The 17,069-nt window shown below is 29.5% G+C and overlaps 1 protein-coding gene across 2 annotated transcripts in view; it reads left to right on the top strand.

The window, feature by feature from the left end:
* Window positions 1-17,069, top strand: part of LOC113555126 (protein artichoke-like) — a 197,687-nt gene that overhangs the window by 148,080 nt on the left and 32,538 nt on the right. The window lies entirely within an intron of this gene.

The following is a 17,069-nucleotide window of genomic DNA, read 5'->3' as shown; positions in this document are numbered from 1 at the left end:
GCAAAACAAGAATGCTGTTAACATCAAATTAAAAAGATGCATACAAATTAAAACAACGATTTATAGTCAAAATTATCTCGTTATTTGGTGTTTAATTAAACGTTAAAAAAAAATCTCCCCTACACTAAGCTACTTTATTTACTGTAATTTAAATGCTTAATACGTTAATATATTTAATACAAAAAAGCAATTAAAAAGTTTTAAAAGTTAACTTTAATTCAGTTGTTTACCTAGGTTTCAGTTTTTATTTTTTGATTATAAATTATAAATTACTGCAATATCATTAAAAATATTTAGGTAAGTATTTATATAACTCTTATTCATATGCATTAAAAGCATAAATGCAAATAAAAGAAACCTGATTTTTTGTATGTATAATAACTTTTTTTTATTAGACTTTGTAGTATTTGAATTTAATATTTCACGATGAATATTCACAGAGTTGATATTTTATTTTTACAATCCATATTTCATACACACAAAAAATATTATTATTATTGGTATTAATTAATTTTCAAATATGATAAATAATATTGAATTTAAAATTCAAATTAATCAAAAATTAAAATTGGTTAATTTTGATGGATGTAAATTGAAAATACCACTGTATACTTTTTGTTTTAGTTACATTTAAAGCATTTTCATATTTATTATTTTGAAAAATTCACTTTAAATTGAACGATAACCTAACCATATATTATTTTAATATGTGTATTCAAACAGTTCTTCAACTCTTTGATCAATTGGAAATTTACTATTTGTTAATTTGAATTCATTTATTAAAAATATCATAATATTATCATAACTACTTTAATGCGTACAGATATATAAATAACCTAAACTAATGCATGGTATAATATGCGTTTACAACATTATTAAGTTTTCATAAATTTACGGCAATCTGTAATAAAATATTTTCAAAATAATGTTATAAGTTCATAGTGATAAAAGTATAATTCTATTGATCAGCTTGATATTTAATATATTTTTCACTGCGTAAGGTATAAATTAATTAATTTTTAATACTAAAAAAATCGAACATTGATTTTTATTTTTATTATTTTTATTCGCCAATAGAACTTATTATAAATTGTTTCAAATATATTTTTTTATTTTTATTAATTTACAAAACGCTTACTTTTACAATACTTTATAGTGTTTCTACCGCTTTAGCGAAATTAATTTAAGAAAAAAACTTCTAGAAAAGTTGTTTTTTTAAATCAAAATTATATCAACATACATATCTTATAAGCATATTGGATACATGTTTGCAAATAATCGTTTTTCCGTTTTAATTTAAGTAATCTAAAGTATTATTCTAAATTACTGTATTCGATTTAAAATACAACCATTTCGCACTCGGGTACCTATTAAATTTTTCTAAATTGAAAAAAATTACATAGAAATTCTATTTTCCAAATTAAGTTTCACATAAACATATTGTAAAATGTCACGGAAAATAAAAACATAAAAATAAAAATAAATTAGCAGTGACACGCGATCAAATTTTCGGTGGAAAAGTTGACACGGCGCATCGTATATGCATTTTTGCTACACTCATGCGTGCCTGCGTTTCTCATATATTATTTTTTTCCGTACACTGTTGTGTAATGGCGTCGGTAGTACCATCACGGGCACGCGAATGATATATTATTTTTATTACTATTATATGTTATAATATATTGCCATTTTTATTTTTGTTTTTATACTTCTAAATTATTATTTTTTTTTTATCTCGACGACAATGTTAAATTTTTATTTTTCATGTTTTTGAGACTTTGACACGACGTACGATGAACGTACAGAGTAATCCACCACCCGTACCCTTATTAACCTTCTGGTCAAAAAACACAGTATATGAATATTATGTTTTGACTTCGAGAGCATTCTATTAATTCTGATAATTTCTAAAACATAATAATATACCTTTAAACTACCCCGTAGACACGTGTAATACTCTAGTGTGTATCGTCAGGTGCTATTATTAAAAGCCACGTTGTTTACGACAGCCAATAGCAACAACAACAACAACAACAACAATAATAATAATAATAATAATAATAATACGACTGACCAATAAACCGTTCACGCGCTGCGTGCCGCCCCCCGTGGTTGAAATAAAGAGCGCGAGGACTGCGGTGAAGCAAAATATCATTATCATCGTAGTCGGTAACATAAATAAATAAAATAATAATTATACAGCTGCTACGACGGTTTACGCGTATATTAACCTATTATCCGCCGGTCATGTGTTTTCCGACCAGAACTCGTCCTGACATATTATTATTATGTTTTTCGGCAACGATTTCGCCCGCGAGGGGTGACGAAAATATGAAAACTAAACACACACGCATGCACGAACACACACACATATCGCATGTGTGTATATTATTTGCGAGCAGGTGTGGTCGAGCATTTTTGGGTCGCCGAGAGCAGAGCTATAGATTCTATGGATTGGAGGAGAGAGGTGGTTTGACGGCGAACGGAGGATAATTTACTATATGCACTGATATATATATATATATAATATCGTTTGTCCAAAATTCGGTGGCGTACACACAAACTCATGATATATATATATATATATATTGTTGTATATAACTAAGCCGCAGTCGTGTTCATCGTGTGTATCCGGTCACTGTCAAATTCAATACGAACGCGTGCGGCGGAGGAAACGGTAGTCGAGAGGAAAAGAGTAAAACCGATTAAACGCAGACGTTTGTACAATCGTGGTGGTATATTTTATAATTATCTGCGTTTCATTTTCGATTTTTTTTTTCTAATATTTTTAATTTCTATGATTATTTTATTATGATCATTATTATTTGGTATTCTCCCCTACGATATATACATTATCCGTCGTACATTAATATTTGACAAAAGCAGGTATTCACCCTCTCCCTCCTGGACACCCTTCAACCATAGTAAGTATAATTCCATCTCCCACACCGATTTTACGTCGAAGTTTCCACGCCACGATCACCGTCATCGTCGTTGTGACAATGCCACCGTCGGTGTACTCTTTCTCCTTCTAGTACAGTGCAATATATTATATGATAATAATAATAATAATTATTATTTATTATATTATATCGGCGTAGCGTAATACTCTGCGAACAATACAAATTAAAACGTAATTAATTACTGGATGGCAGGTCGGTATATGGTTCAATTTTGGAATGCCGTGCGTTTAGACATTGATTTTCTACAACAGTTTGTAATAGCAGAAAATTAACGACAAGTCTATATTATATTATCCAAACGATATAATCTTCACGCTGTATCTATTTTTGTGTGCGTTTTTAAATCATTATGCACACTGTAATCCAAGACTTGCATAATGTTGCCATATCATACTGATATGTATATTGATACAGTGAACGCAATTTAAGTGTGATATAATTAAAATTATGTAAATTTTCAATGATTTCTGTCATGACTTATCATTGTAATTAATTTAATTCAAAAAATAAATCACATTTGATCACATTTGATCTCATTATGGAAATAAATTTATAAGTTATTTATTCGAATTGTATTTGCTTACGCTGTGATGGCTTTTATTTAATTAATTTTTTAAGTTAAGAGTAAATATAATGAAACCGTATTTTTATATAGTTTATTTTATAATATGTAATTGAGTATACTGGGAATGTATTTCTAAGTAAAAAAATCGGCTTCAAATAAGATATTTATTTTCATATAAATTTACTAAACTAAATAGTAACTTAGAAAGTAATAATATTTAAAACTGCAATGCTAATTTGTAATATTTATCCGTTACAAAAATTAATTCATTTATTTACAATAAGCATGACTATACGGCGAAAGGAATTTTCGAGGTATACATATATTGTTCTAAAACAATCACAATAATTGCTTTTCAGACTGAATTGTGTAAGTGCAATGATAAATTGTATAGCTTATTATATTCTCGAGAAACAAAATTTGTTCTTATTGTATAATATCTGCCAGTTAAAGTGTATCATTACCGTGAAATCTGTCTGAAACGTGTAGTTGTATTAAATTGCCGAAGGAAAAAAACGGATAATGCGGATTTTTGTTTAATTCATTATAAATATTTTACGTTTTAATCTTTCTGTCAGAACCATAAACCGTTTCAATCTTATTCAAAATCCTCATTTGGCAGGTTTTGCTCTTTGACCATTTAATCTCTCGTAATTCTATTAAACAACTGCAGTAAACGCTAAACCTCCTTATAAGATATTGATGTTCAAACCAAATTGATTCAAAGCGAACATTTTATTTCTTTTCGTACATTTTTTTTTTATTTTATGGAGAAATTTTAGTATACAGAAATTTAACCAAGTTTCATATTTTCCGATGAATCAAATTTTGTATGCATATATTCATATACTTTTTTTTTGTTACTGAACCTTATGCTGTCCATAAAGTATACAATTATATTACATTTAATTGGATACGATTTTTTCTTTATAATTATGCTTTAGAGCCAACGTTTGTAGACGCTTTATATTTATTTAACTTGTGTGCAGTAATTTAATATGTACAATTTTTGTTATTCAGTTACAACAATATCTAGTTATACCTACCGTAAAAACCTTGTTGTATTACGTCATTCGCACGCATTTCGTGAATGAAATGTAAACAATATAGTATTGTTTTACTACTATTATAATTATTATATTCGTTAGGTTCTTCATTAAAATAATTTTGAAACTTTTTTCAAAGTACACAGTTATCATATATTATATACTTCCCCAGACATTCGTTCCGATCGGCACAATATCATAATAAAAATTAAACTTTATTAAACAGTTAAATATTTCAATATTATAATTTGTAGGTATGAAAATCAAATAATGCGAAATATAGTTCACACGGTATTGTTGACACGCGAATAAAACGAAATCAATGTTAATCGTGTACGAAGAGTGGTGCGCAATTAAATCGTCATTAATAACTGATAAGCGATGGCATTATGTAAATGGATAGCGCATGGTTTCTCTTCGATATCGATCCAAATAATTTGTGTACCGTAGTTTTAAACGAAAATTTTCCGTCGAAATTGTTTCACCTCTTGTTTACTCGTTATGACAGGTTTGAATTGTAAATAGGTACCATTGATGTGCAATAAATGACGCGATATTGTTTTTCATACTATATTCGTGTATAGCGTGTATTAATGATATATATATTAATACAAACAGTGTTTTTGTAAATGATAATGGAAATAGTGTAACATTTCATAATTCGTCGGGATCGTAAACAATTTAGAAAGAAATTAAATGCATGGGTTTCAATGAACCATTTGAAACCTTATGATGTGAATACATTTTTTTTATCAGATCGTAAAAATATTATATTAATGTTTTTGATTGATTTTCTAGCATATGAATATGCACGATGATTATAAACAAAGCGAGTAAAAACAAAATAATTTTATAAAATAAACTAAAATTTGGCAAACTCAACTGTATATAGAGGTACCTAACAAATATATTCTCTGGCTATATGTATGGTGTTATTACTAATTTTAAGCATACTATACATTGTTATTGATATGTGTATACTATACACACATACATACATACATATATATATATATATTCATATTCATATACACACATGAACATGTGTTTATACAAAATCATATTCTTGGCCACCCACGTCATTTTAACATATTGTGTGGTTAACCATTATATACAACTACAAAATATGTGTACGTAATTAAGGCTATAATTATCTTTTGTTAGTATTGACTGTGCAGACCAGTAATAATTTGAACATGCTACCATCGATAATGGAACAATTTAACTAAAGTACATTTATGTCTACATCGATAGTAAATTACAATTAATAGTGTTACTCCACAGCTTAACAATACGCCGACACTTTTACGTACTTAGAAAATAATAACTATTAGAGTAACAGAAATTCGACCACAGTCAATAACGTTTTAATCGGAATAGCACGTGTGTATCTAACTGTAATCATAATGCTTTCTTATCGAGACCAGCTCGTCCGATTAAAAATGTAATAACACCAAAAAGCTTATCTCGTTGTACGGATAAGATAATGGGGATATATTCGCGGTGAGTATGTCAGTAGACTTTGGATTTCGGTTATATGGAATTATGTGACTATATTACGAAACTCGACGATGTAATTAGTGCGGCGGGTGCTGTTTGGTGTTCAGAAATAGTACAATATTCGTATGTAATTATACGAAACGATACGCAAACAAATTTTATAAGTTGTTGAATAATCCGCAACAGTAGTGTAAAATGTATGTAGGTACTTTGTAACAACATTATCAGTATTCATAAATGTTTTTGATATTTTTATTCGCATCCAAATATTATACATTAATATTACTAAAAATTCTAAACACGATTAAATGTTCATACGTGTGTTATATGCTGTGTAGTAATAATATTATATTTACCGAGATTAAAGCCATTACAGAGTCGGCCGTTTGATACTTTAACATAATTGCTATTGTCGAATTTGTCGGCCCCGCAATACTATAACATGTCTAATGTTTACTGAGAAGTCTGTATCCGATATAGTATTTGATCACTCTCGTATTCGCCATGCCATACTAATATTATTGACCGTTGGCCTACAAACAGTACTTGATACTGTGCACTGTTGATGTGCTTTGTTATTGTTATATATAGTTTTGCTGTCGATACAATGATCTTTATTTCTAAATAAGCATTGCAACGAATAATGTTCTGTTATTTTTTAATTTAATCCCATAGTTTCTAGATTTACGACTTTCCTCGACCCTAATACTAAATTTGATATTATCTTATCGTTTAATTCAGTCGTAACTAAATGTAGCTTTTAGGTTGTGTTTTATAAATGTAGGTATTAAGTAGGAGAACTTGGTTTTTTTTTTTTTTTTGTTGTTGTTAACGAAAGTCCGCAGTATAGTATAGTCTAATTTAAACCGCTGTGTGACAAATCAATCGATTGGCGAAATATCTAACATAAAACTTGTAAAAACAATGAGTCATACATCATTGCGACGGTCAAGATAAGAACAATAATTCTTCAAATAATATACGATAGAAGTACCATTGTTAAGGGGTATACTAGACTGAAGAAAATATAAATTTGTTGACTTATGTGTTATAGCAGAAGGTATTTTTTAAACGTGCACATTGGTATGGTACTGAGAATTAAATACAAAAATGTAAATACATTTGAAAATAAAAATACTGTAGACAATATATCACACCAAGATTTGTTATTTCTACCTCTCGCACACCAAACATAGTAAAAATAAGTCCAAAAGTATGATAATATTCACAATTATAAAATAATAACGAAATTATTACATTAATTATAACAAAGGAATTATATTATGGAAAACAAGATTCACGAGTGTGTTTATTATTTTTCGTAACCTTTATGCAATAATATTACAATATGTCCTAAAATATAAGTATAGCAATTTATTATTTTTAGCTTTTTTTTTCAATTTTTATCTTTACGAAAGTCTAAGATTATTACATAAAACAATTGACTTAATTTGTAATTATACAACGTGTTTAAGGAATAAGCAAGTAAATGGGATATGTTTAGTGTATCTTGGAGTGGTGATTTCAGATAAGGTTTAATACAACTAGACTGGGAGTTGAAGATGACAAGAATACAGAAAAATATTTAAAAATACCTACCTACGATGTGGATATCAGTGTCTTCTTTATGAAAATGAAACTGTATCATTTCTACTTTCCTCTTTAGAATACGTTTGGCGTTTGATTTTCAGATCATATTTTATATTCATAAATTTAATCATCATTTATTTAAATAACCAAATTATTATACATTTATATTCATACTATTTTTGATTTTCTTTAATAGTATACGGTTATTAAAAAGTGAATTAACATTTAACTGCCTCATTTTAGAAATCGATCAATCCTTTCGAACACTATCACGCTCACTTATCAATTTCACAGATGACTTTTTTAAATATAAAAATTCTTATTTTATCGCTCCAAAAAGTTACAAACAATATTATATTAACATACGCAAATATTTTATGCTATTTTGTATGGTGGTTTTTAAAGTTTGTAATTCTCCACGAGGATTTTAATAAAAATTTCAATGTACAGATATAATGAATAATAAGTGAAGCATTATTCATAAAACTTTACTTTTAGATACGTATTTTACTAAAGACGTCTCGATTTTTCTTCTTTAATGAACCCGTAACTATATTGTTGGCTTTATTCCAAGATTAACTACTCTGAAAATGGTCATGTATACATCGTATCATATATTCATATTCAACTCGTAGTAATTAGGTACAAGTCACTTCAAGAAAGTAACTTCTGTTTTTTTATTTTTTTTTTTTTTACAAATATATTTTATGTAATTACACGTCAAATATATCGATTACTGTTACCTACTTAAACTATTCAACTATTAGTAGAAATGTTTTATATCAAACAAAACTCATCTATATTCCTTGAATATTATACATTTTTTATAAAGTGTGTTTACCACTCATCAGTATAGTACTCTAAATAGTCAATTATTTTCCAAATATTTAAGAAAAATAAGAATTGATAATCAAACAATGATTTATCCAATTTTACAAAAGCTTTATTATGATCTTTAATAAGTCCTATTTTTTCCATCATGCAATCATAAAATATTTGAAAAAGATCACTGTTAACATCCATTACAAAAATTATACTACAAATCCTAAAAGTTAGAATAAAACTTTATTAAAAGATCTAAATAGAATATCTTAATATTTCCTATATGTTTCTTATTCCATAGATCAAAGTCATAAAAAGTTACTTTTTAAAGCTAATAAGAATAAAAAAAAAATAAAAATGTATTTTTTAAATCCATTATAATACGTTCTAGTATAATATAATATTGTACGCATTGATGCGTTTTATTTCGTACTGATAACAATGTAACATTATAATTGTAACTTATACTTTTTGAAGTTGACAGAGATGTTATACTATATAGAAACTGTTTACAATATTTTACTTTCTTAATGGTCAATCGCATAAAAAAAATATTTCAATGCACTAAAACCTTTAATAACTTGTGTAACATAATTAAATATTATATAATTTTAATTAAGTTAAAATATATATATTAGATAAAAAAACTTTATTTTATTATGTAAATAAAATGAGTTATAAATTGTTTTGATGCATACAAATAATATAACTCTACAGTAAGTATTAAAATTGTAAATTAATGCTACCGTAAAAAATATAATAAATTGTATTTTATCATTGTCACGTTTCAAATGTTTTTGGAAAATAAATCGTCAACAAATGTTATCTTTAAAAAATGAAACAGCAAACGAGCTATTTAAGTTTATTCGACTATATGAATGTATTATTAATAGCAAAGATATGTTCTTATAAGAATTTTCGCTATGAACTGTTGAGGTCTGTCTCCCAATTTCGATAAACTCGTATTATACATCACTACATCAGTTGTCTCGGGTAGTCTTAAGAACTTTAAATAGTTAATTTCTATTAGATATCTAATCATATAATTGTAAATAACAAATGTTTGGTACGTGTACAATATTTCAATAGCGCCTATAATAATATCATAACATAATGTTGTTATATTCATCTTTAAACCTATTTCAGTGGAATTAAACAATCTTTAACGACGGTATCTCAAAGTTTCCGTTTTTATTTTTATTTTTCTATATATCCAAGTCATTATTCAGCATAACCACCGCCGATCGCTTATATGTTCCATTTATTCGAATGCGCATTATTATATTACACGCAAACGCAGTACGGAAATAAGAAATGTCGAATCGTAGCACACGCCTGGATAATTGTGCGACGGTGATCACTATAACGGATTATTATAATATTATATACAAGCAAGAGGCAAAGTTTTTAATAATCATTTTCGACGTCTGTATTGGTATTGTATTCTCGTGTGACAAAAGTAAATTCGTAATAAAGACGCCTTTATCGCGCAACCGGCGGTCGTCGTGTGCTTTTAGTGGTCGGGCGATGCCACGGCGGTTTGGATCGGCGTGAAAGAGATGGTGTCGGAGGGGTCGGCGGAAACTGCTTGCAACATTTAAATCACGTACGCACCTCGCAGCGCCGCCAAGACGGATAATGTGTAAAATAATAGCGTCGGAGACTGACAGATTTATCGTGACGGTTTTACGCTTTGGGACGCAATAACTCAGGTTCTCTCTGGGTCGTCCTATTATTATACGCGCTTACAAATACTACACCGCGCGCGCGTGCGTGTATGTGCAATAATTTGTGTTTGTAATATTTTTTTTTTTTTTTGTCCCGTTGTACACGTATTATATATTATGTTATGCGCCACGAACCGAAACTCGGAGAAATACGATTTTCCCACTCAATAATAATAATAATACCCGCACGCTTTCCCGAATCGTTTTGCTTCTTCGTCCATGCGTCTACCCTCCGGTATATACATTATCATGCCCATCAGGTACCGTTATGGTATACAATAAAACCATCGTTTAAATTCCGGCACGTTGTTTTGTGTGTGTGTGCGCGCCCCCTCCCCCCCCAAAAAAAAAAAAAAAATGATATTCTGGACGATGAACCCGTCGCCATCGCCACCGCCACCACCGACTAACACGCGCGGCTACGTCACGACCTCGAATGTATTTTATCGGAATGCAAATGCGACGGAGAGGGTTGGTTTTTGTTTTTTTTTTGGTTTTTTGTCTTTGGCCCTCTTGTCCTTCCCCGTCAAACATTTTTATGACGTCGCAATATTATCTATGGGTACGTTCGTTTTGTTTTTCGGTTCCTGTCTACCGCGATATTTACAATCTCGTGGCCCTTCACCGCACGGTTCCCGTCGCCACCGCTGTCGACGCCATAAAATTTTATCGTGTGCACAAATACGAATAAGAGAGCGTCGACCTAGACCCGTGCAGGTTGGCGTGCGTGCGGATGGCGGCGATATCGTACTACCGAAAGTTTATGCACGTATTCCATAATAGTAATAATAATAATATTATAATATTCTCGTCGGGACTGTATAATATGCTCGCGGTGGCTAGAAAAAATATATTATATTTTATTCACTAACCCTCGACGACAGAAAAATGAGAAAACGGTGAAAAATACCACCGGCTTTTGACGAACAACAACAGCGTATTACTATTTTTTGTCATTGTAATATTATTATCGTGCATAACGGTTAGCACAGGAAATAATTATCAAGAAGATTTAATAAGCGAACGGTTAGGAAATGTCAGACGATTCCGTTTAGAGATTGTATACCGTCGTAAGTATATGTATGCGAAATATTTTTGAAAAAATAAAATAATAGTAATAAATAAAGAATAAAAGACGTCATTTGTAAGTTCAAAAGACAAGATTTATCGAATTGCGCACAACGTTTTACGACGTTATTTTTTACAAAAATACTTTCAGTTTATATTCGAATACTGACGAGACGATATAATATACGAAATAACGGTGTGCACATTGTGTAAAACGATCCCATGTTTCAAAATCTAAACTATTCATACTTACGATGCGTTTTACTCGCAATTGTTTATTACGTTTTCCATCACGTACGCCCGAAAATCGTGAACAATTCGACACATTATACAACGCGTTTTTTCAGTTTTATACACTTATGGCACGACACGCGTCTAAACAATTTTATCGATTTAATCTCCGCGTAATCACACAGTCAGCGCCCTATGCATTATAGCATTCACAACTGTTTTATGCTCGTACTCTAAGTACCGGCAGTGTCCGTGATATTTTTTGACCGGCAACGCGGTTTCAAAAATAGTGCAATGTACGTCTCGCGCAAAACCGGGTACATCTATAATAACAATATATCAATAATATACATTGCGATGACGGTATTATTTTAATATATACTGTTTATACATTACGCTGTTCGTCCCGTCGGGTTCTCTACTCTTTCGTTCGAAAAAACTTTCCTCGATTTTCGTATTGTTTTATCGCGAATATTATCCACGTTCGTCCGAAATCTACATTTACCCCGCTCGCTGTACGGTACACGAAGTCGACGCTATACGATGTGCGCTCGGGTGGTTACGCCTACGCGCTGTTTGCGAATTAACACCGTACACACATACACCAACAACGAGCATACGTCGAGATATTATTACTATATTAAATCACCATAATCATCATTATTACTACTATTATTATTATCGACTTTAACATGATACCTACAACAGGCCGCGAGTGTATATGGCGTAACACGCCGCTGGTTTGCGCGAACAATGAGCCCTCGGGATACCGCGTGTCAGTGTCGAGCCAATAATATTATAATACTACATGAATGACGCTCACGTATAATGTTGTTATAATGATATTATAGCCGTGTATTGTTCTTCGAGCGTTATCAATTACCGAGAGCGAAATTGCTTTGGGAATTTTTCAGACCGCGACTACATACACATACACCGTTCACCGGGCGCACTGTGCGTGAGTATAATAAATATGGTCTGATATTGTTTTAGGAAGAAACGCCGCCGCCGCGGATCGCTGACACGGGTTTTTATCGTATATTTATCGCGGGCGACTATTGTTGCGAAACTGCTACAGTGACCGCACAACGAAATATAATGTCTTTTCGATCTAGCATTTCGCGATGACTTGGATCGTTCTTAATAGAATTTCAAGTTCCGGACATCGATAATATGTATTTTAAGACAACCGTAAATGAACCACCTTCACATTATTATCAAACTAAGTCATTAATACGTTAATTAAGTTTGTTAACAAGTAAAACAAAATCATATGATTTATTATTCCAAATTATGCTGACTTTACTAACGAATATCCGTTAAAATCTTTATATTGAGCTTTGCAAGAACGTTCCATTTGTGAATATGATTGAATCATATTATATTATGGTCTACGTATCAATTGGGTCTTAAATTTAAATTGAAAATTGCTGCATAAATCTAAACGCTTCTTTATATTTAAATGTTCACACCTTCGACACTAAATTCTACGCAACTTCTACTTTTGTCAATTTTTAATTTCGATATACTAGAACAACATCGTTTACTATTAGGTTAATACATTTCATACATTATGCTTTTCGTCGTCAATATTTGCTATTTTGAAATAGTTCTTAGTTTGTTTTCCTTTCCATATTCCTACTATTTTATTTGAATACAAAATTGATAGAAATATAAAAAATGAAATTGATAGAATGATAAAATCTATAAACGTATTAAACCTGCAGCAGTCGAACAGAGTTTGTATTTTTGAAAATTTTAAAATCATAGTTCGTGGAAATATTTTAGTTTGTTAAACAAATAATTAAAAACCAAATAGCAAATTTATTTGATCTTAATATCAGTTTTCGATCACGTCAGTCATCGAAAAATACTGATCGATTTGTACTGAAAAGAACGGAATGAACGCTCTTTATCCAACATGTTATTATTCTGTACTCTTTTAAAGTAAAACATCTCTAAAATAACTTTAGAAAACTTTTCTTGAATCCTTTTTTTTTTTTTTTTAATGTCATAAAAATTTTGTACCATAATTTATTCTAAAACGTGAATAAATGATTGCATTAGTACGATATACTATTGTGACTATAACCACTCACAAACCAACCACCAACGGTGTACACGTATAATAACTACTAACTAAAAAAAAAAAAAAAATTGTTGAGCCAAAGCTGTTCAGGGAATGCGTATAATTCACGAAATATAATAATGATAAAAACACTCATTCTGAAAAAAATAACAATAATAATAATAATAATAATGAAAAGCAATCTCTGGCTATAAACAAAAAACCGTCTACAATTGTTATTTTCCAAATATATTTTCTCATAATTTTTGGATTGTGTACCCTCTGCTAAAGTAAAATATAAACTTCCACCTTAACTCTTAAATAATACTATTATTTTTGTGAAACGTTTTCAGAAGAACTTTAAATTCACTCAGTAACTGTTTTCCAAACGAGTTAATTTAATTGTGACGTTAATTAAATTCATTTTTTTAAATATTAAATTAAAAGTACGATATATTATATGTTCATATACATGCTAGACCGTATTATACTTTTATACATGAATCATACATAATCCAAAAAAAAATATTTCATTTTTAAAAGTGTTATAAATATTTTTACGGTTGAATTTGTTATTATTTTTTTGCTACAGTAATTATTATAATATATAGCTACGTACAGACATAAATAATAATATTTATTATGTATTTTAAAACGGAATTTACTTAATTATTTTTTGTATTGAAAAAAATGTATTTGTTTATAACATTAAATGCGTAATATCATATTAAGTATAAATATTATTATTTTTTTTTACAATTAAATAAAATTGAATTTGAATTTTAATTTATTTAAAAAAAATTATCATTACGATTTTCGAATACACTCCTAATTGTATTTAGCATAGATTATACAGAGCACCTACCTAATACTGTGAAAATAAATGTTGCCATCATAACACATAAATACGTTTTTGATTTAACTGAATAAAATTTAATAATAAACTAATAAAATACTATTACAATGTGCAAAACAGTTTAAATTATTATAATGTACGATATGGTAGCATATATTATAAAAATAAAAATACCACGCAATAATATCTATCAAGAACTTTAATTGAAATATATTCTTCACTAAAATAAATATAAAATTGCACTTTTGCATACACTTATAATAACAAAATATAGTTTATAATTTATTAAAGAAATATAAAATATAAATTATCTGCTCAGAAATACTGTATGAAATATTGTGTTCAGTATTTCAAACCGATTCATTTTAATTTCATTGTATAATAGATGTTAAACGTACCACGTCCATGCCGCGGTAGTAATACAACACTTTATTTTTATCAAGTTGAAATATTTTATTTTCGATACTATTAAATCTTTAACTACAATCGATATAATATACAGTTTAATACATTATTACCGTATCTTCGATTCCCATTTCCATTTCGTGAATGTAATGTATTAATGTGTTGTATGATAATGTATATTATGATTTATTAAAGAAGTATGAAATGTAAAATATTTTCTCCAGTTGCTGAATTATCGTATTTATAAATTAAAATTGTTTTCTTTGAAAATATTGTGTTCAAAGACCAATCTGGGTAAACATTATTATGTCATAAATATTATAACACATTGAAAATATAATGGTAGCGAAATAATATTTGATTTTTGTCAAGTAAAGACTTTATTTTCGAACTGCAGTGTAATATATAAGCAAATACTAAAATATTGAAACAAACATTTTTTGTGGCTCTGTAAAAACGTGGGAAATTATATAAATTGTTACTTTAGGCTTTGCTATCCCAAAATGTTGCCGACCACTGATATATTTATATTGTCTCTTCAGTGGTTCCTATCTGTATTTCATGAATTACTCTTGATCATAATTAATTTTAATTTTTTCGATTATCTACATTTTTTTACCTAACCATCGGGGGGTAAATTACGGCGTACCGTGTGTTAAAATTTGCGAAGACAACACTGCCAAACAGAACATGGTGATAATGAGTCACGAGTCAAAAGAAATAGGAACTGTCGTGGTTCTGGTGGTGGCCAAAAACTTTACAGACCCTAATTGTGGTCGAAATATTTTCGCACAAAGGTCACCGCCACCCATAATTACTTTCAAAGTACCGAAGAACTTTTTTCCACGCCAATTAAGATATAAGCGGTGGGGCGTTGTCGTGAAGTCGAAATTCAGCGCGTGTACGCCAAACTCGTTGCGGGGAGCGAATAATACCACAAGCATTACCACGAAGTAACTATATAATAATATGGATGATGCGTCGTCGTAGCAGCCGTTGTGCACCCCCAAAATTGCACGTGAGGTCACCAGTTCATATTTTTTAATAATAAAAATGTCCTCTATATAAATGATACATAAAACGTAAAATATAAATAAAATATAAAATATGATTTTATTCTACCGTATAATATTATACTGCAGAATCAATATTATTCAGTTTGAATAAATCGCACAGACGACAGTTGTCTCAACAACAATGTCAATATTATGTCTCGTGCCTTGGAAATAAAACAATATCAATATGCCTAATATAATAACAATATAAGTCTAGTATGCGTCCGCTGAATGACGTTTATTATTATTTATTTGTCCGCCCTCGTTCGTATATAATATCCACTACGCGCGTTATACAATACCTAAGGACAATCGCATATAAAGGGGCGGTAGTGTATATTGTCGAGTAATCAGTCACGTCAGGGGTTATCAACGATGGGTCACGTGGGTGACTGTGATGCGGGGGGTGTCAAAGAGCACGGTGATTGCAGGTTGGACAGGATATAATTAATGATTGATCTGAGAAATGTATTCCCGACACGAAAAGCAACTATAAAATAAATATCTGCAAAGAACAATAAAACGTCATACACTGACATGTTCCATTTATATATATATATATATGTATTGGGTGGAATGATATTTTTCTTTTAAACGTTGAGATTTTTTTCAAAAAGTGTAACTTTATAAAGACAACAGACTTACAGAATAAACGTACGCAGGTATCTTACAATACTTTTAAAAGTTTTATCAAAATTCCATGATTTCCATGTAAAATTTACTAAGAAATATTGAATAAATTACGACATTATATGTATACATAATATATATTCAACTATAATCTGTTATATGCGACTATTTCAGTTATTTTACATGACATTATTATATGAAAAAAAATTGAAAAGATAATAATAATATTACATAGTTTAGCAAATAACCAACCACACTTTGCAACTTTGCAAAAAGAAAAAAAATGTAGGTAAACAATGCATTTTATTTTCATTTTATTTTATCTAAGCATATAAATTATATGAATAGTATCGTATAAATTAAATGAATAGTATACGTCGTATGTATAGATGTTTTTTCAATAACCTTTTTTTTATTTTTAATAACAAAGAATTTTTAAATCCTCGGGTTTTTTTTAGTGCTCTACAGATTAATAATCTTCGATTTAATAATAATATGTATTATATATATATATATGTGTGTGTGTGTGTGTGTGTACATGTT

This window comes from Rhopalosiphum maidis, chromosome 2 (genome assembly GCF_003676215.2).
Source record: "Rhopalosiphum maidis isolate BTI-1 chromosome 2, ASM367621v3, whole genome shotgun sequence".
Lineage (NCBI taxonomy): Eukaryota > Metazoa > Arthropoda > Insecta > Hemiptera > Aphididae > Rhopalosiphum > Rhopalosiphum maidis.
This window is presented reverse-complemented; position numbering and strand designations above follow the sequence as displayed.